We start from the raw sequence: 27,784 nt of genomic DNA, 5'->3' as shown, positions 1-27,784 counted from the left end.
TTTGCAGTTATTTAACACACAGAGATCCTCGAAAGACTTAACTTCAAAATACACTTGCTGTGTTATTAACTTTAATGTGCAGAAATAAAACAATTTTGCATTAAAGCTCTCTAGTAAAAAAGGAAGCTGCCTTCTCCCCATCTATCCACCTCTGACTTCAGTGCAGTTGCATCACTTCATACCACAAGATAGAAGTGGAACAGGAATCTCTTCTTGGGCTTCTGACTGACAAAGATATATTAAAACATACATTTCATTATTTTACCTTGCAGGAAGTTGCTTTAATAATGAAGGATAACTACTGGCAGTGGTAATTAATGTATTATAATAAACTCATTACACGTATTTCTGTAATCTAACCATGTTTCCTTCTTCTGCAGCTCATAGACAAAGCAGTTTTTTTGGCTGCTACTTAGGCATTTCACAGGAAGGGGATTAGCTTTATTGACTATTAAAAAAGGCTTCGATCATCCTGCTGTCCATGTCTGTCTGTCTGCCTGTCTCCTCCTTAGCAAGTTTAGCCAATTAAAGTTAAATTTAACGACAACTAGCTCTTTGCGGTTCTGTAAAGCACGGTGGCTGAGACAGAGACCTGATGAGTACGCTAACTCAGGGAAAGGCTTCTACCTGGGTTCACTCATTAGGCATCAGAGTTTATCACCATAAGACAAACCTGTTGGCAACCCACCTTCACTCGCTCCCGTAGCCACAAGGCTTCGAGATCAGTCTGTGGGCTTAAGGGTCTGCAAGTCAGAAACGGCTGATACACTGCACCCAGGGGGCCAAGTTGGGCCCATTGCTCCTCACTTCATTGGCTGGTAAAGTGTTGAATTTTGCAAAAACGAGTAATAGATTGCATGTTGTTCATAACCAGATACAGATTTCACAGGTACAGCAACATAAATCTATGTTGCGGCATATCTGTGTATAAAGAGGTCTTATCATCTGCTGGCTCCATAGCAGATGCAAAGTGCATCACTCACACTGCCAGAGTGGGAATACTCACATCTATCACCTTTGGTATCAATGGGGAACGCACTTGAGAGAGCGAGGAAGTCTGGGAAAGAGCCAAATAGTAACACTGTTTACCTACCACTGGAATACAAATTAATTATAACCATCATCACCATCACTGTATCAGTGAGGGCAATGGAGCATCAAATTCTGCATCCATAAAACTGCAACCACCACTGCATCCCATGGGAGCTCCTCATGAATAAATGAAAGTGGACTTTAGACATCAGCCATCTGTGTGATCAAATACCAAGCTACTTGCTCAGGCAAAATCCTCACTGAAATCAGCTAAGACTATCAGAAAAGGGTTAAGCGTCAGTTTTTGCCAGCGTTTATGCCCACGCTGGCACCAGAAGGAATGACTGGCTATATTTTCCAAAGTGCCATGCTGCTTGCTTCGACACTTGTACAAATCAAGACACTTCCTCACCTACAGATGTTGCACCTGGGCTAAACCTCTGCTCCTTTGAGTTTGGGAACAAAAGCTTCATTCCCAGCACTATACCTGGGTGTCTCCATCAAAACAAAGCTCTACCTTTGAAATAAAACAAGGTATTCCCAACAGCCCATGAGCCGAATCCTGCTGCCTGACCTTGTCGTCGTTGTTTTGAATGAGCAAGAGGCGGGAGGGCAGTTTCTGTCTATATTAATCAATATTTAGCTGGTTTCCTGCCCATTCATTCATGTGCTGAGAGTGTTTTTGACAGTAAGAAATTCGCAGAACATGAGCAGGCCAGTAGCAGCTGCTTGAGGAATGCCAATAATACTGTGCATACCCTCCAAATTTCCCCAATGTTTGTATGTTGTTAGCAGGTGACGGGAACTTAAAGTGTATAAAATATGAACGCAGGACAAATAATTATATTGGTGTATAGGATTCTACAGTGGAGCAATTTTTTGCTCCAAATACCTTATTCAGGCTGCAGGTTTTCGGAGTCAAAAGGAAAATCTTTCTCCCACACTATGTTTATGACAGAGCAGGGTGCTTGGGATCCCTGTTGCTCTGTGGTCCCAGCTCTTACCCCACACAATTAGCAGTAGCTAATAGTAGTAAGCAAGACTGCACACAAATTCAAAATTGAAAAATTACTAAAGAAAAAAAAAATCCTGTTCCAGATTTCAAAGCAATTCCTCAACCGTGAACAGGCATCCTCATTTGAGCAGAAAGCACTTTACAGAAAAAAGTAAGAAGGGAGGAAGCACGGTTTGAATAAACCAAGAGCAGCCCACATGGGGAGCAGGCAGAGTCCACCAGCTTGGGCCGTAAACCCCTCAGGGAGAACGGGCAACTGGGCAAGACTGATACTACTCATACAATCAACACAGCAAAGGCTGTTTCATGCAGCCCCTTAACAAACAATAACACTGCTTTTCTGGTAGAAAAGCCTTTGCTGCTAGTACTGTGAAATTATCCCCTCAATAAGGGGTTCAAGGGCTATATAATTGTGCCTGGCCCCTTCCTCATCCGTAGCATCTCTTCAACACCCTCGTACAACCCTCCAACCTGACGGCACAGGTGCCAGCGCTGGGAAGCCTGACCCCACAGCCATGGTCTTTCATCGCTGTCGGTGATTTCTGAGGGTGCAGGACCCCATCACCAACCCACGAGGAACCCGAGCAAGGCCACAGCCTGAGCCCCGGTGAGCTGCTCCTCAGCACCCTGGTGGCCACGTGGGACCAGAAGCCCCTCGGCTCTGCAACCACCGACAGCCATTGCCAGAGGGTAGCTACTGCTCTCTGGAGACAACCCACCGAGTGACCTGTGGTGAAAGGCCTGGCATCCCATTACCGCGCCACTGAGCCCTCCACATCTTTCCTTCCTTTCCCCGGGAACGGTCTCTCAGCTATTTTAGCTTCAAGATGTTCAGCTTTTCCCCTCAAACTGCTGCAACCACAGCAACACGTGCTTTTGATACAACCAGTAAAGAAAGAAATCGTTCCTCTTGGGAAGAAGCCAAAATATTTTCTGTTTCTAAAGATGCTGACTTGCCAATTCAGGCTGGCTGCTTCTGAGGTGCTGAACAGGGAGACCAACAGAGTCACAAATGGAAATGTCCCCATCCTTCAGAAATGCCACCCTGGCTTACAAACAACAAGATTTTTAAAAAGCACTTCACTCTTCACTTTTGACACTGTTTTCTTATTTTTTCTTGTCTTGGTACAACTAAGCCAGGCTTATTTCTAGTCAGGCTGTTTCCAGTCTCTACAGTAGGCCATAAGACTGTACATGGGTTGCAGTTGCGTCGGTAATGAGACCTGCTTGTGAACAAGGGTGATCAACCTAGCGCACTTCCCTAATTTCCACATTTTTGCCTTTTTTTTTTCCCCCACATTATTAGTCATTTTTTCCACATTTTCCCTCATTTTTCCAGGCTGCATTTTCTTCCTCCTTGCACAAAGTGACTCCACAGCAAAATACATCCAGAGTGAGACCTCTCGCTCTGTCAGAACACAAGGCGAAGCTGCAACATTTTCACAGAATCATAGAATACCAGGTTGGAAGGAACCGCAGGGATCACCTGGTCCAACCTTTCTTGTCAAAATCACAGTCTAGACAAGACGGCCCAGCACCCTGTCCAGCTGAATCATAAAAGTGTCCAGTGTTGGGGAATCCACCACTTCCCTGGGGAGATTATTCCAATGGCTGATTGTTCTCATCATGAAAAACTTCCCTCGTGTTCAAACAGAATCTCCCCAGGAGTAACCTGCACCCACTGCCTTTCGTCTTTTCTGTGTGACTCCTTGTAAAAAGGGGGTCTCGATCTTCTTTGTAGTCACCCTTTAAATAGTGAAACAGTATTTAAACAGGCTTCATCACACCCCAGCCCTGCTCCCGCCAGACGTTGGCAGAGCTGTGGGGGAACCCAGCCACCACCCCTCTAGCCCCCCAAACCCAGGGGTGCTTGCAACACCACCACCCACTCCCCCCACACGGTGTCTAGTAACTGGGGTACGGCAACCACAGCGACAATGTTGGTATAATCAAAACCCTGTGACTTCCTGGTACTTGTTGGAATTTCCTGAGCAACGAACTGACTGCGACGCGTCCCCCCGACCCTGCCTGTGGCAGGCGCAGCGCCCAGCTGGAGGTGCCGGGGTGACCCGGGGGGGACGTGGCCACTGCGCCCCTGGAGAAGCGGGGTGCAGAGCCTGGCACAGAGCGGCCACCGCAGCAGCTGTTAGCCACGCTGCCATAACCATCCCAGGACATTAAGGTCTGCTGCACCATCACATGAGCCTACTTTGTGACAACAGAAGATGGGGAAAAAAAAATTAGACATATCAGTTATGATGTAGTTCATTTATAGCTCAGCTTTTCAAAGTTTACTAATTGTAGTAGAGATTATTCACAGCTCATGTCTCTAAATAAGTCAATGCCATTCCCTTTCTCTTCTCAACTCTAAATAATATTCCACAAGTTTGTTCTGTTCCCCTTTCTAGATGGCAATTTTGTCCTGCCTTGGCTTTGTGAGATGCTGTCTTCTGGCCCTCCTCATCCTGGTCTAGTGATTGCTCCCTGCCTCCACCGCCCTTGCTCCTGCTGTGGCCTTGGCTTTTTTTGTTTGGTTTTTTTTTCACTTTTCCCCTGGCTCCTGCTGTGGCCTTGGCCTTGGTCTTCCCCCCTACTGCCCCCTCACCCTGTGTGTGATCTTATTCACTCACACATCAGTCACTACTGTGCCAATAAGAAATGTACTTTTCCGTCACCAACTCTCCAGCCAAGCCCGTGTCTCAGACTGCCTTGCCGACATCTCTTGGCCAGGCATCTTGTCATCAAACCAAACCCAATATAGCTGCAATGGACCTTTTGATCTTTCCTACCAAACCTCTTCACTTGCCCATCCTCTCTCACTTCTGAACAAACTTCCACCCTCCCTGCTGCTCAGGCCTATAACCTCATCTTGTTCTCCCATCCTTCACATTTTCACTCTACTTGTATTACCAGTGGATAGACTATCAGCTGGTGTAAATCAGCGTAATTCCACTAGCTCAAATGGCACTATACCAATTTACAAGAGATGAGTTTCTGTCCTGGTACCTCCAAAAGCAAATATATTCCACTTGACAAGTAAAAATCCCCAGCCAGGTCCCTCAACATCTCCTGCATTTATTACTGTGATCTCTTGTCCTCCAGTCTCCCAACAGCCACACTCTTTACAATACACACAACCCCCTGAAATTCTTACCTGGCCCTTAGTTCTCTGCTGCTCACAACCCAGAGGTTTCCTTTCCACTCTCAAATCTCCTGTACCTACACATTGTCCGCCCTCAGCCATGCTCGGCTTCTTATGCCTTCTGAATATGCCTGATGTAATTTGGTGTGCTAATAGTACTTAATTAGCAGTAACAAATCACGCACTAATTCAGAGGTTTATTTTATGCTATTAAAAAACAAAAAATAAAAAAAATTTTTTTTTAAAAAAAAGGAAGGGGAGTCACCATGGAAGTTTCAATACCCAATTTCAGATTATGACACAATTTAAAAGCACGGGTTTAACACAACATGGGCACACACCTGCAAACTTGTGTACTTAATCACCAAGATTACATCCTAATACCAAGCAGTGCTATCCCAGGGAAGGCATCTGGAAAGGTTGATAACCATTTTAATACCATTATAAATGTCTGCTTAAACCAAACATGCTGCAATGTAAAATGATGCAAATGATACCACAATAACACCCTCTGTCTTCACACTGTTCAAGCCTTGTAATGGCTGGAGGCTCGGCACTTAATGGTTTCAACCTAACTACCACTACTATTTTTGTAAAAATGTTTCCATTTTGGAAAAAAAAAAAAAAACACAAACACAAAACAACCAACAACAACAAAACAAACAAACACCACAAACAATCTTGCATGTTTTGTTCAATTTACTATCTACTGGAAAAAGAGAAAAGTTCTTTCCAAAAAGTACCTGCATTTAGGGTTTTCCACACCTGGAGGAATGTGAGAGTCTTAGGGCAAGATCAGGCCCTTAAGGAGAGTACTAAGGAGTTCACCATATGCACAATGCCAGAACGATAAAATGTTAATGAAGTGAAAGTATATTAGTGAATTATTAAAATTTTGCTCCTCTCTGCAAAGCACAGAGTGAGAAAAACTCAGTGAAGATAATGATAAAAATAGGATAAAAACATTTGGATCCCTTCTCCACCTCCAACAAAAAAGCTTTACAAAATCTGGTGTTAAAATTAACATATTAATTGGGTAGTTTCTACAAATGATCTCAGATCAAAACAAGTTGGAGTTGGGGGTAAAATGAGATTTAATCCAGTTAAATCTGGATGGGTCGGACCTTCAGCTTCGTCTCATCTCTAATGACCTCTTGTAACCCCTCTAATGTGTCTGCTCCTCTCCACAGCAAGCCTGGCCAGCAATTAAACTGGCAACGAGAAGATCTTACTGAGGGATGCGACACCGAGCACGGGTTTGCAGGGACGGCTCGGGCTGGGGACTTCATATCTGCTCCCTGTGCCAGAAGCCGACTTTATCCAGGGAAAAGGTTGGCCTCTACGAAACCCAAGAGAAAAAAAGAAAAAGCAGCTGTATACTGGGGAGCCCGGTGAGGCTCAGACAGGAGGCAAGGCCATGGGAGACACGAGGCCACGGCTCGGTTCTGCACGGTGGGTGCAGGTCTTGCAAAGAACTACACTAAAAAGAGCAACGGCTTTGCCATACAGTATTAAGAAGCAATTTCCAAAAACGCTGACACTCTGTGAAATGCTTTCCGGAATCGAGCTTGGATTGCCCTGTACGTAAAGCCCGGTCTGTTAGGAGGTCTGGTATATTTTTCTCGCAACAAAAGTAAGTGAGCCCAGACAGGGTGAGCGTGCCGCATCAGCAAATAGCAGCAGGTAAGCGCGTGGCAATTGGGTTCCCACCGCGGAACCTCCACTTGGCCTGACCAGAGTTCACAGACAGGGTCCCACCACAACCTGGCACGTGGGAGGTGGGCAAAGGAAGAAGCAGGTGTGGGCCCAAACCACCTTGGTCCTTAAATATCTATTTTTATTTGGTTTTAACCTATTTTCAGTAAAAGGTAAAAACATCCAGTGTTGGAAATTTCATTGTATTGATGTAAATGCCTGCTAATGTTAAAAAAAACACAACAGTGTCAAACAGCTAGGCAGATCTTTCCATTCAGTGGCACCTTCCAACTCTGACCACGGGTCACGGCCTCGCCGTCCATCTGTCCCGCAGTCAGTGCCGACACGGAGAAAGATCATCTCCAGCAGAGAGACTTTTAGACTACAGACAGAGGAATAAAAGGAAAGAGCGACAAAAAACTGTCCAGCATAACCAGCAGAAGTATTACCTCCAGCAGAGTTAGCCTGTCCAATTTTTTGCAGACGTTACAGAGTAGATGAGCTTTAGGGAGAGCTGCAAAACACCGTAACATTTCACTTCTGCTCCTGCCCAAGAGAGGCAGGAAAAAACTGTCCGCTGGCAAGCGAGCGGGTCCTGCATGACTTGAACCACTGGAAAGTCACAGGTCCAGCCGTGATGAGTTTTAGCCATTCCACAGACCCCTATCTCCAGCCTCCTCCAGACAGCGCTATCCCATCACTTCATGCCATCCCCAAGGGGGACAAGTAGGGTGCAGGGAGCCTCGCTCCTTTGTGGGCTATGCAGGCAGCCAAGGCGCAAACCATAGGCTAGAAAACCAGCTTCTGTCCAGACCAGGTAAAAGTCCCAGGACTGCTAAAGGCACCTAATGCGTTACAGTGAAGTGAAGGAGGGTTTAAGCTGTGCTGATGCTTGGCAGCTGAACTTCAGGCACCTTAAATGGAGCAGGATCTCCAAAGCTGAGGAGAGAGTCACTTCCCAAAAACTGCCTTGCCTTTGAGCTTCAGGCTGGTTTCCCAGCATCAGCTGACTGAAAAACACAGCTGTAATTTTTACATTTAAATGAAATGCTGTTTTGTTGGAACCTTCCCCCCCACCTCCCTTATTCTTGTTACAGTTTTACTTTGCCTTGGCCATCAGAGCAGGTAACAAGCCAAATGTGGTTTTATTAGAAATATTTCAAAATTGTGGCCAAAGCCGTGCTGCACTGTGTTATGTCTGAAGTCACAAACAGGCAAATTCCAGCATCAGCCAGGACAGCCCCGTTTGAGCCCAGCTTAGACTTCTGGACAGCCCTGGCAGCCTCTTCTGCCAGACACGGCTCCTGACACCAAGACACCTCCTATGCCAGAAATCACTAGTTGAAGCTGCTCAGCATGCCAGGCAGCTTCTTACAAGTTTATGTAACTTTTTCACATTTCCTCCTCAAAACCCTCTGCAAAAGTTCAGCTTAACGCCATAAATACTCTGCTGTGAGTCAAAATTGGAGAAATAATGTTTATCTCCCTGAACCTTCCTGCTTACTAGAACACAATGACCTAAAACCCAGCCCTTGCCTTTAGTCTGAACCTTCGTCCAAAGCTGCGTCTAATCTTACAAGCTTCCAACCAGGCATCCCAGCCACGCCAGGCTGGACAGGGACCAGTAAACAACTGGCATGTTGTGGAACCACTGCTTATATTCTAACCCCTAGCCCCGCATCCCAAATACATACACACTGCACTGGCACTTTAGCATGAGTGCACTCGGGAAAGGCAGATACATTTTCAAAGTTTGAATCCACTAGCAATTGCTAATTAAGGGGCAATTAATTTGACTTCCAGCTCTGCTCCTAATTTGCCTTGCAAGTTTGGGCAGTCTATGTGAAACGCTACATTTCAGCTTCCTATGCTCATACAACTTCTGTGGATATTAAAAATGAATTTCTGTAAAGTGATTTACGATCCATGATGAAAGGCGGTTCAGAAGTGTAAGGACTGCTCCTATTAGTAAAATAACTGGTGCATTTTTTGATCTTTCATTCTAAGGGGCGGGGGGTGGGGGAAGGAGGGAAAGCCTCTCTACGTATCATTAATGAGGCTCAAAAGGTATAAATTGCAAATTGGATACTTTTGAAAATGTGGCTCAGAGAGGTTGGTGGGGTGTTTCTTTATAATGGCAAAAAAATGACGGGACAACGCAATCATTTAACTTCTTGCATTTCCCTCAGGAGTGACTGACATCAGAAAACTTTTACAAACTAAACCATTAGATATAAACAGAGTAGCACAGATACAGAAGACGATGAAGGGTAAAATCGTGAAAGTACCTAATCCAACTCATTTCCTTCACCGTGTAAAAACAAGTAAGAGACACGCTTCCTGCCAGCCAGCCTTCCTGCAGATAAGGGCGCTCCCGACAACAGGAAATTCCCTTCTAGAAGCAAGCACACTTTCGCTACCAAGCCAAACTTTCTCCATTCGAACTCCACAGCAATTAAAAGCAGCATCTGGCTAATCAGACGTGAGCCCTTCCCCGCCGGCCGCCCGCTCGCAGCAGAAGGGGGTCCCGGTGCCACCCCAGCCCGGCAGCCAGTGGGGACCCTCCAGCAAAAGCAGGTGCTGCCCCCTCCAACTTCACCATCCCTTTAGGCTGCTCTGGCCACAGCCAGATTTTAAAGCCAGGCTTTGGGTCTTTTGGATGGCAAGATCCAAAGGTGTGGGTGGAACAGGCGCTGAGCGCCTTCGCCTCAGCGCCCTGCAAGATTTACCTCCTGATCCACCAGACCTGCTCACCAGCCTCAGGTTTTCTTAAGGAATAATAACGCAAAAAGTGAAATACGCAACTGAAGAGGTAACAGAGGTCGAACTGCTCATTTAAGGTTTCAAAGCGATGATTTATACAGTGGGTAAAGCACTCAAGTGCTTTTTCTCATCTTGGTCACTGCAAAATAAAGATTAAGGAGAGCAACAAAACGAAATGTTTCAGAGAAAACGCAGTGAATACTCAAAGATGTCTCTCCCTCACAAACATCTGAAATCAACGGCGGCTGCTGCCCAAGAAAATAAGCATAAACACTAAAACCTTTCTTGTGAGTTTGCTGTGAAATTCTTCTCTCCTGCTCCAAAAGCAAAATAGCTGTCTCTTTTCACACACAATAAACTTTCAATAGTCCAGCAAAGTAAAACTTCAATTTACCACAATAATAGTCTGATTTTCTCATGCTGCATTCATTGGTAATGAAGTATATTTTATTCTCGTATCTCTGCTTTTGTCCTCAAATAGCATGTTATAGCCAAACGGTGACTTTTTTTTTTTTTTTAAAGCAACTGCACAGGGTTTCCCATAGCCATTTGCCTCCTTTTTTTTATTTTTTTGCAGGCAGAGCAGACTTGTGAAATGGCCTTAATATTCAAGACCAAATCATTACGTTATAATACAAGTTTGAAATGAGGAGGAACAGAGGGAGATCTAATCAATCCCAGCTTTCTCTCCCAGGTCCATAGACTCCCACAGAAAGAAACATGGCCTGGTCATTTGATTTAATAAAAAAAAGAAAAAAAAAAAAAAAGTCATCCCCAGATACTATTTTTTTAACCCCCTTTGTCCCGCTGCTTTGAGCCTTTCCTCCCCTCACCAGCCCCCCAGCAGCAGCCTGGCTGGGGCAGGACACCCCCCATGCCCAGGGCAGCCCGGCGGGCGCATGGGAGGGGGGCCCTGTCTGTCAAACCCCTCCTTGGGTGGAAAGTGCCGGACAACGTCCGGAGAGGGAAAAGGGGAGACGACGGCACAGGGTTTTACTGTAAAATGACCTTGATTTGACAGGCACGTTCTCAGGTTTCAACAGATGCTGTGGGAAAGGCAACAGCAGCCAAGGCGGTCTGCAGGCATTTCTGATGATATGCAGACTTTTTTCTTTTTCTTTTTTTTTTTTTTAAATAAATGGGGGGGTAGTCTTCTCAGTTTCCATGACAACAGTGTCTCCACTTGTCTGTTATTAGATACCATCCGCTTCCTGTGTCTAAATTTTTAAACCAATCAGAAAAGTGTTTATAGATCGTACAGCTCCTGGGACAGTCCCTCTCCTCCAAGAGAGCTACTTTAATGACACGTAACGCTTCGGCAGCCAGGGCTGCAAGGCCTTACATTTTCAGCTGCAAAGTGATCAGAGTTTATGTTGTTTACCGGCTGATACGTGAGTTCTGCTGGAGAAAACTGGGGGTTTGGTGCCCGATTTACCGTGCCCATAACAGATGTTCACATGTTGATTTTTTTTTTTCAATACTGCACAAACTCATTTTCATTGTTTGTTCATTTTTTGTTTCTGATTCATTCCATGAAACAGCACGAGCCCGCCCTGCGTGAGAAACCATCGTCTAAGAGACGCCGCTATCCCACCGGAGTAACGGTCTGCTCTGACGTAAATGGCTCCACAGTAAAACATCGCCTGCTGCAATTAAAGTTTCAGTAAACTGGGTTGTAAGAGCAGCCGTGCCGTAGCCGTGCAAACGGATTTTCACAGACATATGTCTGATAATATAAATAACAACTGACCGCAGTGTAGTTGGCAGGTTAATAAGGAAATCCTTCTCCAGGGTGCAGGCTCACATGCATATATTGTGAATAAATTAATTCATGGTAACTCCAGATAAGTTAAGAGGCTGCACTGAAGAACAGCAGGCGAAGGGGCGCTGACGTGAAATTAGGAAAATACCCTTCCCGGCGGCTCTGACAGACCAGCCCCACCGGAGGATGCCCTTCAGGCGTGCGTGCAGGCACGGACGGAGCCCGGGAAGTACCGAGCGGCTCCTTCCCGGGCGCGGATCTAACAGCCGGCAGCGCGTAGGAACAAAAGGGGGACGCCGGGGTGGCCGCGCCGCTGCCCCAACAGCGCCCGCCGGGGCTGCAGCCGCCGCGTCCCCCGCGGCCACGGCCGGGCGCCCCGCGCAGCCGGGGCCGGAGCCGGCGGGGCGGCGCTGCCGGGGCACAGCCCGCCCGGGATGCGGCCCGGCGGCCGCCCCGCACGCGTCCTGCTCGCCCCGGGGCGCCCTTCCCCGCCGGGCTGCCGCCTCCGCGCCGCCCTCCGCGTCCGGGCTGTGCGGCGGGACGGGGCAGCCCCGACTAACTCGCCGGCGCGGCAGCGCTCCCCGCCCGCGGCGGACAGCGGCCCCAAAAGTTTGGCCGGGGCTGCCTGCCCCGGCAGCGACGGGGCGCGGAGGCGGCGGCTGCCGCGGGGGCTGGCTGGCACCCACCCGCACGCAACACGCGCACGCTCCCAATGACACCGCGAAACGCCACCGCCGCGGCCGTTACCTCCTCGCCGCGGCCCTGAGCTCCGCGCCGCCGCCGCCGCCGCCGCCGCGGGGGTGGGTGCTCCCCGCGGCCGCCCCGCTCCGCGCCCCGCGGCGGGAGCAGCCGCAGCCCGCGCCGCCTGCCGCCCCCCCACCCACCCCCGGCGGCGGCGCCGCGCCCCGCCGGGCCCTAGCGCCGCCCGCCCGCCCCGCCCCGCCCCGCCCCGCCGGGCTGCCTGCCGGAGCTGGCGGCGGGGACCTGGCTGGGCCTCCCCGGACGAAACTTCGGGAGGGGGACGCGCGGGGGCGGGAAGTCGGGGGGTGCCGCTCCCCGGGGGAAGTTTTCCTGCGGGTGCGCGGGGACACAGCTGGCCTGGGGCTGGGGAAGGCGGCGCACGGCCGGTCGCACTCTTCCTTTTCCTTTTCCCGCAGCTCGGGCCCGCTGTCCCACAGGGGTGCTGCCGCTGCCCGGCCCTGCTGACCCCTGCGGTGGGCGGCCAGCCCTGCCTGCTCTCGTCCCACCGCCCAGGGGGGCACGACCCCCGTGAGCGCCTGCCCGCCTTGGGCCTCCCGCTGCGGCCGGGAGCGACCTCCGTGTCACTGGAGCCGCTCGTATGTGTCGGAAACCGAGGTGTGCAGAGCTAACACTGTTACATTTGTGGGCGGTTTACCAGCCTGGCACCTCGTTATACTGTATTCTTTACCGTCAAATAACAGAGAAAACTCTCCAAGCCAGGGAAGCTCGCAGAACCGCGGGTGCAGCCTGCCGCCCCCTCCTCACACCCCTGCCCTTGGCAGCCCCCATCCCAGCCTGCTCCTGCTGCCTCTCCTGCCTTGCTCCCATGAAAGCAAGGGAGACGGAGCTTTGGGCTGAACTGGGACCCGTCTGGCAGGGTCTCAGAGAGAGCTGGTACCGTCAGCACTGCCACATGCCCCAGGAACTGTCAAGCCTGTAAAGGGCATTTAATTATTCATTGTAGATTTACCTTTCTCCAACCCTATAGAGTGACAACTCAAAGTACACGCGATTGCTGTAGTGATTATTGGAAAAGCTTAGCTTTGTCCCTTTAGATTTATTTTGCCATAATGTGGGAACGACTAGTTTGGGATGGGATAAGATACATCCTTTCCTTGACACTGAGTCTGGACAGAGGGCAGATCCAGAGCCAGCCCTTTTTCCTGCCTACCCAAATTCCACTACTCAGCTGTGCAGGGCTCACAACCCCAGACCTACCATGACACAAAGAAACTCAGACTCTGCACCAGCATATTGCAACTTTTGGAGGTCAACAATATACAAAAAGTAGCAATTCTGAACTTTGATTGTAAGAATTGAAAAAAAATGGATTTTTTTTTGCATCTGTTATCAAGTACAGCTTTACTGGTAGAAGGCAATGGAAATATCGTTCCTCTGCCCTTTTTGTTGCTGTCTCAGGATGGATTTTGAAAAGCCATCATGGGTTGAAGTAGCAGCTCAGCCCTTTCATTCGTAAAAATCACTGGCATGAAACTCCTCCCTGCCCCCCCTGGTCCCTGCTATATCCCTGGGCACTGCTCGGCTGTGCAGATGGCCGTCACCTCCTGTTGCTGCCCTGACAGTCGCCTCTTCAATGGATGGATGGGCTCAGTTTATTCCAAGGTGAATATAAAACCCTGGGGTTTGCTGAGCAAAGTTACAGTTTTCGTTTTGTAGGTGGTTTTGGTGACATGGGGACAGAGGTGTTTCCATGCCACAGGATTCCTGCATAAGACAGGTCCATTGTTCTGTTTGGTTGAAAGTTTTCTACTGACTGCTCTGCAGTACACCTGGGACTGTAGCAGGAGAGATCAGCCCTGCTCGCCAAATGCCTAAGAGTGTCCTCACAGCAAAGCACTGACAAAAAATTGGAAGGCATGGAATAAACCCAATCCCAGGATCCTTTTCCAGGCTTGTTTCCTAGGCTAGATGGGGAGCCATTGGCGTGGCGGCCACTGGAGATGCTCTCCAGGTAGAAATATCTCATTCAGTTTGAATGAAAACACCCCAACAGGAGCTGAGCATTTGGGCTTAGCTAACAATGCAGCTAGATCTGGGAACTCTGGGCACCACGTTAATAACAAGGCATCTGTTAACTGTTTTTAAAAATAGAGATATCTGTTTGCAACATCACCACAAGTAGAAATCCTGCAGATGCCAACAGGAATCTCCACAAAGGCCAAAATCTGGCCCCATTCAAGGAAACCTCGAATCACATAATCCTCGTACACACTGCAAGTGCCAATTACCCTTTGCAGGGCTACTCTTTGTCGATGTTATAAAGAAGGCATTTCTTCCTGTGCTTACCCATTAACTCTAAGCCAAGTAATTTTCCTAATGAAATCAGTAGTAGCATTTCTCTGTCCTTTGATCAGGTCATCTGAATTACTCTGTGCCAGTATCTATGCTAACCACAGCAGTTTTAAACCTCAGCCTAAGTTCCTGCAAAATTTAGCCACAAGTACATGCATTTCCTTTCTTCTGTTGTTTGCTCCCAGTGATGCAAGCTTCATTATTCTTTCATTTCTTCCTCCTTCCTCCCACTCATGTATTTGAGGCTTTCGTACATGCTTTGTAGCTCTACTTCCCACCTCCTCTTCATTTAGATCCTTCCTAAAGAAAAGAGTGTTTTAGAAGACCCACATTTGCAAGGGAAAAATACTAATAGTGGAAACTTTCTGAGAGATGCATTTTTCCTATGTCTCCAAGTGCATCTTGTCTCTCCGTATCAGCCTTAGCATTGTTAACTCTCCCATGCAGAGGGCCGCTTTGTTATCTGCATCTGCCGGATGAAATTAATGGAGATTAAGTTCTTACCTCTCTCCAAACGGAGGAGAATTTATGATCTATGCTGTAGAATGTTTTCCCATGTCTAATTCTCCTTCAAGTCTTTTATGAAGCCTTGTTTTCTTGGAGAGTCTGTAAATACAGGCTCTCCAGCTGGCGGCTCCTGGGTTATTTCTGGCCTCTTGGCCCAAGAGCTTACAGCCCCCAGAGCAGCCCTGGTGCACAGGTGACTCTTCTCCTGCCTCAAGGAAAAATGTCCCTGACGCCTCCTCTCTGCTGCAGGCACAGCACAGTGCGTGCTCCGGGGACAGACAGATGAGAGGCACTTTGCCACAGGGATCCCCCTTGGGAATGGCTGCAGTCCCGTGGGGGAGGCAGCTCAAAAGGAGCTCGACTGCATCTAAACCCTTCGTTCTCTTCAAGGACTTGCTGTGGCGCCATGTGATTATTTACCAAGGAGCAGAGTTTGGAGGTGTTGCAGGAGATGTGCACAGTGCTCCCGTGCGTGCCCTGCTCCACGGCTCCATTGTGTTATGTTGTTACCCGTTCCTTTTTTCACTTCCAAAATTGTTTATCAAGACTGAGATGGCCGGGAAGCTCCCAGCCCAGGTATTGTGGGTGATGGGAGCCACATGAAAATGAACGTGACTGGGGAAGGAAATCTGTCACCATGTAACTGCTCACTCATCGCTTCCAAAACAGCATTTTATAGCTGTGCTGTTTACCCTTTTTGTTTCTTGAACATGTTTAGTCTCTTCATTTGAACACAAAGATAAAAATGCCAGTGCTTTAAACCAGATCACACATTTTCAAGGGCAGAAATACGTCAGTGATTTTTTTCCACTTGCCCATTATCCATTTGTATCTGACACTGCAAAACCAGAAGGCAAATTAAAAAAAAAATGCTCTAAATTTCCAGATATACTTAATATATTTAGTGCCTCAGGGTTTTTTATGTGCCTGTCTTGAGTTATACTTAAAATTTTCATTGGACGAATACTCACCTATGCAGTTCCAGGCCAATTTACTCTTGGCTATCAGATGTACAGGGCGTACGGCCCAGAGCCTGCACCGAAACACTCCTGTTTCCAGTGCTCTACACCCAGCCACTCCATCACGTAAGGCTGAGCCCCAGACCAAGCAGTGAAATACAGGGGGATTACAGTAACGACATCTCCTCTTTCATGCTTATGAATCAAGTCCCACTTGCATTCTCCATGGACAGCCAGGCAGACCTTTTATGGCCACATAGGGGTACTTAAGTATGCACATATATGTGTTCGTGTACTACTTTAATAAGAGTGTAAGAGTCACTTGAGCAATAGATTTGATTTTATGAACCAAAAGGATAAAACTGAGGTTCTCTGGTGGACAATGAAACCAGATTTTTTCCCACTCTTCCTTATCTTATTTTTGTTAATATCACCCTTAAACTTTGAATTATCCTGCAAGTATTAGGGCTCATTAACTTTGTTTCAGCTTGTACTTTGTGTTAATGGGGTGTTTTTTTGTAACAAGTATGAATCACTTGAATGCTAAGGCTTAAATGTTTAATAAAAGTCATTAGTAGAATTACGTGTGAGGACTTATAAGAAAGATGATGGTGTTGTTATGGTTACTGCTGTATCTCTGGTTGTCAGTGGACTTTCTGACTTACCCTCTGCTTATGTCGGGCCTTGAGCTTTTGCCTTTCCATGGATGGGATAATCTGATTCTCGCACACTTACAGAAAGCTCCAGGCTATGTACCCCGTGCATTCTTCGAGCTCACACGTACATGAGAACAGAGACCTTCAGCTTTCCTGCATGATCCAAACAACACTTTTAAAACAGAACAGCCATTTAACCATTTAAATAGAGCACGTTAGTTAAAAAATATTTCACATCCACTTTATCTCGTAGTCTTGCCAACACCTACTAAATTAAACATCTACAGATCTGAGCACTTTCGACCCCTTTTGGAGTCTTGCTTTCAAAAACCTCTGTTTAAGTGGTTTTCTCTAAATTCTCTGGGGTCCTTCATGTCCTGCTTTCCAGGCGCCCACATTCCTCCCAGGGAAATCTCTCAAGCAAGCCTAGCAGAGGCCCAGCCAAAACATCACAGCGAAGGGTCCCTGCTTTGCCTCCCAAGTGTTTCCTCAAAAATGTATGCCTGGATCCATCTTCTCTCTCCTGGGTACACATCTTGACAATCCAGCTATTGAAGTAGCTCAATGTATGCACACAGTAAACATGTCAACATATCACATTCATAAATTATTACAGGCAATGCCAAATCTGCCACAAAAATTTTTCGACTTGAAGCTGTAGAAGAGGATCTTCAGTGGCAGAAATGCTGAAAGACTGAAAGCAAAAAATAAGAAGAAGGTTATCTGTTAACCTCGTGCAACTAGGATCCAAGACAGCATATGCGTTATTGCCAGCATAAAAAAGACTCACAAGTATTCAGAGGCAGAGTTTAGAATAGTGTAAAACTACCAGAAAACACTTACGAAGCCGTTCTGGTGCTGCCAAACCTAGTCCTACCTGTCTGACTGAGGGAATCATTGGGAAGCACGGTAGTCTGTGATGTTTGGTAAAACCAGTTTTCCTTTTCAATTCTTTAATTAAACATCCTGCAATTTACACAGTAGTTACAGGTGTTGCTTTGGTTGCAACCACACCAGTAAGATTCAGTCAGTTATTCTGGCTGTTCTAGCTCTCCCCTGAGGCAAAGGGACGCTCACTCTGCCTCCTCGTCCACATCAGCATCTACTCCCCAGGCCTCTTCCCCCTCTCCCTCCTTCTCCCGCTTCTTCCTGCCCTTCTCAGGCTGCCCCTGGGCGCTGCTCTCCTGTCCTGCCCAGCACAGCCAGGTGAGCTTTCCTGCATCTCACTTGGGGGTTTAAGGATTTTGATCCCCGGTGTAGCTCTGCTCCTCTCCTGAAAGTGACACTGGGAGCCACCATCACACCCAGTGTGACAGCACAGCAAAAGGTCCAGGTCACTTTTTCAGGCAGTTCGAGCAAATCTACTTTATTTAGCATAGAAGCGGATTAAAAATGTAGAAAACCCCAGTTCACTGTGGCCGAGGGGCAGTCAGAAAGTGCTGCGATGCTGCTGCAAGTGTCTTCTGCAGCTGCTCCGACAGATCTCCCGGAGCTCTTTGCCAGCTCAGCAAATCCAGCCGCCCCATCCCCAAATCCAGCTCAGACGCTTTGGGCTGCCACGATGCTTCAGACCTGGGTAGAGCAGCGTATGCATAGAGTCAAAAGAGTGAAAATCAGACCATTAATCTCTTAATCTCCCTTACTTTGGGATTTGTCAAAACTTGGGGCTGCACCTGGCGTGACAGCTGTGCCTGGCAGCTTCCCGGGACTCGGCTTGGCCGGTGACGGCAATTTTAGCTCCACCGGTGCCCAGGGCTGTGGAGGAGCAGCTTCGGGTCTGCTCTGGTGTGCTAACGTGCTGTGCCCTGCTGAGGCTAAGTGTTCCTCCTGCAAGCCCATGTTTTGAAATTCCCGAATAACTTCATCTGGCTTTGCATTTTGCAGTTATGCAGATCTGGCTCCTTCCCTCAATGTTTTTAGCAAGGTTCCCAATAGATGATACACTGGCCTTCACCAGGGCATTCACCAATCAGCCATTTTAGTTACAGCAGATATTTTTTTCCAGCATCTCAGTTATTTCATTGGCTTTCAAGTTCTGAGATGAATGGCATCTGATTCGTTGAGTCTTTTTTCTTTTTTTTCTCTGCTTCTGATACTGTCTTGTCTTTCATGTATGTAAGGAGTAAATGAACAAGAGAGTGATTTTTACTTCTATCCTATTAGTCCAATATGCCAGCTGCATGTTTGATACTTAGACATTAAAAAAACCCCTGATATTCGTATCAAAATGAAGAAAGTGAAAGTGAACAAGGGAACTTCACAGGTATTAGCCCCTGTACCTGACACAAGCAGTAGGACTGGAGTGTTGTACGGCAAGAGGACAAGAGCATTTTGGCTGTTCTGCCTTGAGAGAGGTGTAGAACCCTGGCCACAGATTTCCTCATAATCTCCCTCTTTCTCACTTGCCAAAGTCTGTGCTCTTTTCTATTAATCTCACCTGGGCTGATAATAGTAACATGGCTTTGCTGGATCACGTTTGACTGTTCATATATTTGGATTAATTTAACAGGAGCTTTACTGAGACAGTGTTTCCTTCTGCAGGCTGAGAGCTTTCTGTTTCTAATAAGCACTACTGTATTATTCTATGGTCACCTCCTTGTCCCTGAGAAAACAACACCTCCACATTTTATTGGGATGAATCAAAGACAGTGATTGAGTTATCTTGTAAATTAGCTTTATGTGCATCTCATTAAATAATGTAAGTCATAATAATGCAATCAGAAAACAGAACTTTTTCTGTGATGTTTTTTTCTTTTCTTGCTTAAATGTTTATGCTGCAAGGGTAGCCCATCTGGTTTAGATTGTAGGACAGAAATCACAAGACTTACACACCATCCCCTGACTTGTAATTCTGGAAAAGACTGGAAGTAGTTTGGCAACGTAATATGTTTCCCTGCCTCCTGTAGAAATAAATCTCCAGCTTCAGACTATATTGAAGCAGACAACGGCATGATTTTGAGACATAGACCCAAGCTACAAAATGGGCAGCTGAATCCAGATTCATATTCCTAGTAAGAGAGTGGTTGGCATTCACATTGAGGCTTGGGCTAATACAAATTAAGTAGGGATTAGCTGTGCAATCTACATTCAAGCCCAAATTTGGACACTGCGCCCCATGAAATTCAGCAACACCTGGATGTCTGCGTCTGGTCTGAACCTCCAGGTATTTCCCCCGAGAATCAAGGGGTTAATAGCCTGGTTCCTTCAATAGTCTGCTGAATACAGATGCAGATGAATGCTGTGTCTGTGGCTACTGCAGAATTATCAGTTGCAGGTATTTGTGTGGTGATTGTCTCAGTAACATTAATGTACTACCTCTCAATACCCATGCAATCAGAGAAAAATTATTGTCTCCATTTTACTGGTGAGGCATGAAGGCGGAAAAGACTCAGTCACACGTGGAGTCTTAATACGTCTGGGAGTTGAGTCCTCAACGAGTGCTGCAACAATGGAGCCAGCTGTGCCCCAGCTGAATTCGATGTGACATACTACTACAGATATCTCATACCAAAATAGCACTCTCCTTGCAGTGTTCCCAAAGCCTTTTACAAAGGTGGCTGAAGAATATTCTTCTCAATTTGCAGGTGGAAAATGGAAAACACCATCAAATCCCTGTGAAAGGGTCTTACCCACTGCAATGAATACCTGAGTCAAGAGAAGGTCCGGGCTTGTGAAATGCTTTGAGATATCTGGGTGGGACGTTTACCAAATTTTAAGGCATGATTAAATACAGCTGCTGTTTGTCCACAAGCTGTTATGGGATGCTGTGTCTAATTACGCTGGAAACTCAGAAATCTCTGTGTGTCATTGTTCTGCTGCAGCAGGAGGGGTAGGACGTGCTGGGGTGACAAAGTGGTGTATACTGGCCTGTTACGGCCACTATGGACATATCCAGCTTCATGGAACCGATAAGGGCTTTGAACCTATCTGGCTGATTTGTATAGAGTGGAGCAAGTTGTCATTTAGCCTCTTTGAGATAACTGATGTAGCCACTAGTTTTCATTACTAAGTGACCATCAAGATAAAGAGAGATTTATTGCTTTTAAGGCAATGAAACAAGTGACATGTTCTTCACACCCCAAAGAAGACATGGATCGTTCTTTCAGTAACACCTGGGTTTTAGAAAGGGACAGGATTAAAACATAGCCAGAGATCTGAACTGCTACTTGCATTGAGAGACAGCATATCCAGAGGTGGGAGCAACACAGCTTAGATGTTTCTCTACAGTGGGTCAGCTTGGAACATGGGGGCCAGTTTCTTCTGTTGTCTTCCATTAACATGTATCTGGAACGACGCCACCGAGGCCACACATCTCCTCCACGCTACAGACACAGCTGTGTCCCTGTGCTGGGCGAAGGTGCCCAGCCCCGGGTGGCCGGGAAGGGACCGTGTGGCTGGTGGTGGCTCCCCCGCCGTGCGGCTGCACACGCAGGCTGGAGTGGCAGAGGGATGGAGGGGTCCCGACTCTGGTGCATCCACCTCTCTGTGTCTGGGCCCAAACACAGGGAATAATAAAATTTGTCAACATTTTCCCACACAAAGTATAACTCTCAAGAGCAAGTGGGACCATTGTGTAGGCTAGGCAAGACAACACTATGATAAATACTTGAAATTACAGAAATAACAGAGGCAAATACAAATGCTGGCAGAGATGGGAGGTCACAGCCTGTGGATTCCAGCCAGCAGGTGCTGGCACTTCTTTACCCGTGACATTTTGGTCCTGTATCCTATTCTGTCACTACTGGAAAATGAGGTTATGACCCTCAGACTTGGGAGGCCCAGACTCTGCTGCAGACTCTCTGAGACCTTGGGGTGGATGTTTGGCCTCTTGCTGGTTCAGTCCCTCCCTGTGAAATGGGTATAACAGTTATTCCCTACTTCACAGAGCCACTGCACAGATAAACATGTTAACAAGTGTGAAGCTCTCAGCTACCGAAGCGATGAAGGCCACTTAAGTGTGGTAAATAGAGCAGAAAATACAGCGTCGTGTGAGGATGCTGGTTAGCCCATGTTACTGCAGACTTCCACAAACACCCGCTGCTCACCAGCTCTGACATACAGCGCGGGTCACCACCTTCTCTAATAGCAGGATGATAGCCTCAGGCTACCAGAAACTCCACAGCTACCCCAGAACATCTGATGCCTGGCATCAGCCACTGAAAGGTTTTGCCTCCAAGCCCCTCGTTCAGCGGTGCTCAGGTTTTCAGGGACAGGCGTGGGGGTTGCAGGCAGCACCTCTCAGCCCACTGTACCGAGGGGCCCCTCATGTGCCTGCTGAGGAACACTTGTAGAGCTAACTTGAGAGTTTTAATTCACAGTATTCATTCAGTATCCCTGGTTTTATGGTAGTTGTGGGAACTATAACGGGATTTCCGGACTTTGGTGCAGAGAAAAATCTCTGCACAATGTAACATGGTCCAGCTGTGAGCGGGGCAGGGATGTGGAGTTGGTGCTAACATTGGGCATGGTCAGGGGGTTGGTGTAAATCAGGGGGACGCCTGTGTGACTGCTGAAGCTGGAATTGGACTTAGATGATCTTTCAACAAAGATGCACACGATATTTTGCCCAGCAGGCCAGCTTTCCAGCCATGCAGTCCTCCACCTCTGGGCATTGCTTCCCCGCTTGCTCTTCCTCACCAGGAGGATGGGCTACAGCAAGATCTTTGCCGTGACTGTAACCAAAGATGGAAGCAGAACCTCTGGGCAAAAACACCCAGCTATATTTTCCTGGAAACGTCTATTTCTGGTAAATGCAATACATCGAATAACAGTGCAGCTCTGTTCCTGAAACACGAGGGACTCAGCCTAAAGGCCCTTCTGAAAAATGCCCGTTAGCTAGTGCAGGCTGGGTTGCTTCAGGTAAAAACCATAAACACGGCAAAAACCTTATTCTTCAGAAAGATGCTTTCTGAGCCCCAGGGCTAGGTCATTTCTAGCAGGGGTAGCTCAGGAGCTTGTGGGTGGTCAGACTCAGGGAGAGCACCCCAGCTGCCCAGCTCTGGAGGTGCCGCTCATGCTGTGGTGACTGACGGCTTTTCACCACACGCGTACTGCACTTTGCTCCCCTAACGAAGAAGGGACATCACCAGGACACATACTGCTCCTGCACCAAGCTATACACGGGTGCGAGGTACACGTAGTGCTGCTGTGGATTTAATTCATTTATTGTGAATTAAAATGTCTGAGCATGGCTATGGAGATACTGGCATTGTGCTTGCCAGAGGGAGAAAATGAAAAAATTGCTCAAGGCTGCACAGAGATGGGAAGGAATGAAGAATTTGGGTCTCTGCAGTTCTCACTGAACTTCTTTCCCTGGACAGCATTACAGTTCCGTAAACACACCTCCTCAGCCCTCCTCATCTGAGAAGTGTTCTCTGTACAACTTGTTTCCACCAGAATTAGCTGTTTAAAATATTCAGATATACCTCTCTCCTTTTTTTTCTCTCTTCCTCTGATCCTAGAAATACAGATAACATCCTTCAGCAGCCAGGCTTATCAGCCAGGAGTGTTGGGGTGAACCGAACAGCAGCATATTCCCTAGTTGTTAGAGAGATCTCCTAATGCTTGCATAGCCTTGTTCCGAGGTGTTTAAAGACACAACACATATGTCATGGCTCATTACAGAAATGCACCAAAAAGAGCAGTTACATACAGACGCTGCAGTTAAAGCCATTTGCTGCGGGATTGTCAAGCAAAAATTAAGAGGGAGATTTACTCACGGAGAGCAGGGCTTTGCTTTGAAAACAAGCTTGCTGACCTCAGTCTAAACAATTTGGGATCAAGGTCTTATTTCACTGCAGGAGGGACCTCAGCCTCTGGCTCTAAAAGAGGTTCATGGATTACAGGAAGGCAACACAGCAGAGGAAAGCAATGCACCGACATGACCCACTGAAGGGACCGCCAGCTGGTCCAGCCAAGCCCATCGGCACCCCACTCCCAGCCTGGCTTGTGGGTCTGAGCTGGGCGTTTTGGGGCCTGTCCCCAGGTCCATCCCTGCCCAAGGCTCTGCTGGGAGAAATGCTCAGGCTTTGCCCTGGCTCAGGCTGCCAAAGCCACGTGGCCCTGGCAGCAAAGGTGGCCCTGGGAGTCCCCAAGACCTGGAAAGGGGAGGTGGCATCAGGAAAAGATGGTGGCACGGGCAGAGAAGCAGGAAAACAGCTGGGATCTGGGGACGTGACATCGATCCCATTTCCTCCCTGCTCCAAGTCCCGTGCAGGTAATGAATCGAAGAGGACACAGGGACATCAAAGAAATCTGAATGATGCCACCCACCACCTCCCAGACATACTGAAAGCAATCTGGAAGGAAAAACATTCTCTCCTGGGAGGTTAAATCAGCAAGCCATTACTAAAAAAGATAAAGGGAAACAACTTTCCTCAGGAAGCAGCAAGCACAGCGTCCTCAGAGGGATCAAGCAATCAAAAACACTCTTTTGCCTTTGTTTCTTCAAGTCAGGAATGAACCAGATGCATATGAAATATTTAAAAAAAACCCCAAACCCTTGCATTACTTAGTATGCTGCATTACTGCATGATGAAAAGACAGCATTGTAACCAATTATATGCTTTAATGAGAAATAGGCTGTCTCGCCTCACTCCTTTTCCTCTCAGAAAAGATCAGCTTGCTCAGATCTGGGTTTATTTCCTCAATTGTACACTGGCATTTGCTCTCATGACTGCAGCAGTGCCTTTTGTGGCTCCTCCTCCCTTGCTCGATCTGAAACCAAAACTCCTGGAAGCTGAGGGAAGGTCTGTGTGATAGCTATATGAGGATGTGTTCCCATTGCTTCAAATAAAAATTACAACAAAGATTAATTTATCCCTTCTTTGAAGAATCTCGAAAGGGTAAGCAGTAAATCTGGCCTTGTTTCTGCCCATGTTTTGTCCTGATACTTAAAAATTTAGTTTGAAGGTCATTGGGCTGGATAGCGTCCTCCTCAGAAACCACATTTCAGGTCCTTTTGCTCAGCCAGAGGGTCAAGGCTGTCTAGGCTTTCTCAGACTTGCTAAACAAATGGGAGTATTTCCCACAGAGGCTGCTCTGCCTTCTGCTCTGGCAGGATGGGACCTGTGGGCAGGAGAAACAAGGGGCCGCTGGGGTCAGGCTGGGAGCTTCACGTACTGCAGATACACACACAAATATCCAAAAAGCAACAACCTTGAAATTCAAAATTTTAAAATGAAGGCTGCATACTTATAGAGCCAAATAAAATATTTTGAATTCCCAATACTGTCCACTGTGATAACAACCTATATCAAACGGTCTGTGGTATTTCTGGAATGCAGGATGGCCACATATTTGCAAATCAATGGGTGAAAGACTCTACATTTGTAATGATATGAGAGATCACAGGAGCTGTGATGGAATCACTCCTGACCAGTATCTGTTCTGTCACTCATCTTCTAGCAATAATAAATGATGGGTCTAATTTAACAACATTCACATCTAGCTTTATCTATATAGAAGTCTCAAAAAGTAATCTTCCATTGCCCTGCAATGAAACTGGCTATATTTTTTGATGAACTGTGCTCTAAAAATGTGTCTGTACTTGTTATCACCATGCCTTGGTTATGAAAGCCTAATGCCAAAAAAATGAACTTGCTTCCTACATTATCAGGACATGCTGGGGTTTTTTTCTGCTTTCACCATCTGCTTGCTTTCATATGCTTTCCATTACTGAGACCGCATATTACACTGCTAGCGGAATTAGGAGGAATAATTTAGCTCCCCAAACAAACATGATAGTAAATACAATGGGCAACATTCTGCTCTCTCTTCAGTCTGTGCAATCCACCAAAGTCTGTTCTGTGACACCTAACTGGGTCAAATTATTTTCTTAATCCTAAAGGTGCAGCTCCAATTGACTTCAGTGAGGAAATCTGAGTGCAGATGATGGAGGAACACAGCTCACATTATGTCTAACATCTAATTTAATGGAATAAGGGGTTTTCTTCATTGCTGTGGTATACCACACTTTTGAGCTACTTACTGAAGTAGGTGCAATCTATTTAAGGCTTATCTAATGTATACCATGCGTGGAAATTGGAAGGAAAGGTCTCACTAGGCTGGCGTGCCTGCTGGGCGAGGGCAGCCAGCAAGAGCAGCTTCAGAGAGCAGCAGCGAGGAACCGGCCATTTGAACAGCTGGTTGTAACGGGGCGGCTGAGCAGGGGCTGCTCTCTGCTTGGGGGCTGGAGGGGAGAGAGATGTCCCAGCACAGTGGCCACCAGCTATCGGGGACTGCAGCTGCTGCAGCCTCTTATGAAGACCTGGAGCCAACAGGCTGTGCTGAGTGGCACATCTGGGAACCCCTGTCTGGTGCCGGACAGACGGCCGTACTTATGTCTGGCTTGTGAAGGAGGACAGCGAGTAGACTGCAAGCCTGTCTGTGTTGTGTGAGCGCAGAATGTTTGTGCTGAGCCAGTGAAGAGGCGGCTCTGTGGAGCCGGCTGAGGAAAGGGAGAGCCAGCCACAGCTGGTGGTACATGAGACCAGCAGCAGGGAGGAAGGCTGTGCCACACCATGCCCGAGCGGCTGCCAGGAAAGCACCGGCAACATCATTTGGGGAGCACAACCCAGCCACAGAGGCGGCACAGGCAGCGGGAGCTGGCGGGTGGCAGCATCACCAACTGGCGCTCAGCCCACGTCAGTGAGGAGTGCTGGCCTTTGGGGTTGTACTGTCAGGGAGGGAAGAGCTAGTGCCAGAAATGAGACTTGTTGGGGCTAACCACTCCACCAATGGGCTTGTTACTCATATCATGAATTGGTTTTGAGAGCATAACCTCATAAAACAAAAGTTTTTCAGGGATCACAAACAAAGGCGCAGGCTTTTTATTATCAAAATATAAAAGAGAAGACCTTTATATGCTATAACATGAAAAATACAAACATGCTAGTGATCTGTAATGACTTGGCCATTCCTGTTTTTCTCACAGACAAAGAAAAATATGGCTATGCTGTGCATCCTTCTCTCATTCTGCTGTGGAGTCATGCACTCGGCTTCCATGAATGCTTTTCAGCATCAAGATGATGCTATACCCCTTAGTCTCAATCACTTCCACTAGTAACTCTGCAAGGAGGTGATTAGTCTGAATAAAAAGAAAGTAGCAAAGTGAAGTGGTTCACTCCTCTGCATAGGAAGAGCAATGCAGGAGAAGGACTTCGAGGTGAAGCTGAACATCTTTTTATTGCATAATTACACAGAACAGAGAAGCACCACTTGTCACTGGCTTATGCACTCTCCATTCTGCCACGTTTACTCAAGATTGTTTTCAGGTTTCACCATAAAAGAAAATGAATGGAACCAGGTTTATCTCTGAAATGAATTGAGCACATGGCTGCTAATTCTTTTCACCCATACAGCACCATTTTGAATGTTCTGAATTAAATCACTGCTTAACAAAATAAACCATAGTATATAAACATTAATTAATATTCATAGTAAGTGAACTTCCTCCCAGATTTACTTCTGGTGAATAGATCTTGGCTCTAGTCCTTGAAAACCAGCACTGAAAGAGCAGAGCTGAAGCTGTTATAAATTATCGTTTGTGATGGCAGTGTCATAGACTAGAAGTCTATCAATGTGAATCATCATAAATCAGGAAGGAACTTACACAAAATGTGCTGCTGCAATAAACAACAGGCTTCCGCAACTGAAAAGCACGATTGACATCAAGTTCTTGATTCAATAAAACATCACTTTCTTCATGACACATGAGCTTGGCTTTCACAATATGGCACTGCACTGTTTTGCATTAGGATGTTAGAAACATTACTTCCTTGAGCTGTTCGACCTGGTCTCCCCCCAGCTGGAGGAGCTGCGGGCAAATGGAACTTAATAGGAAATTTAGGATATTGATATATAGTGTTATTGTTTTAGCAGGTTTATTTTGACTTCATAACACAAGGAAAACAATTTATCTGGAATATATATGGCTAATAGCCCTAGGAAACTTGGTTATCTAATGTAGCATCTAGCTTACTTGCAGAAACTGTAATGGATTCTTCTCTGTGACATGGTAAATCATAAAGATTGCATAAATAGGTAGATCTGAAGATGAGAAACACTGCTGAGGATCTACCTGGCAGCAGACAGCCATTGGAAATCAAATGACCGTTTCAACTGCCAACATGGTATAAATCTTTTGTTATTGGGTTCCTTGGTTGTGGGTTCTTGCAAATGAATTTGGTTATTAGAAAA

At 47.0% G+C, this 27,784-nt stretch overlaps 1 protein-coding gene across 1 annotated transcript in view; it reads right to left on the bottom strand.

The window, feature by feature from the left end:
- Positions 1–12,231, bottom strand: part of FOXN3 (forkhead box N3) — a 214,243-nt gene extending 202,012 nt beyond the window's left edge. Inside the window, exon 1 of the mRNA XM_065635756.1 lies at positions 12,157–12,231. The gene's annotated coding sequence lies outside the window, so the exon portion shown is untranslated. The remainder of the gene's footprint in view (positions 1–12,156) is intronic.
- Positions 12,232–27,784: the final 15,553 nt, after the last annotated feature.

The sequence above is a fragment of the Caloenas nicobarica genome, chromosome 5, assembly GCF_036013445.1.
Source record: "Caloenas nicobarica isolate bCalNic1 chromosome 5, bCalNic1.hap1, whole genome shotgun sequence".
Classification (NCBI taxonomy): Eukaryota; Metazoa; Chordata; class Aves; order Columbiformes; family Columbidae; genus Caloenas; species Caloenas nicobarica.
The sequence above is the reverse complement of the archived record's forward strand: the minus strand, read 5'-3'. Positions and strand labels throughout refer to the sequence as shown.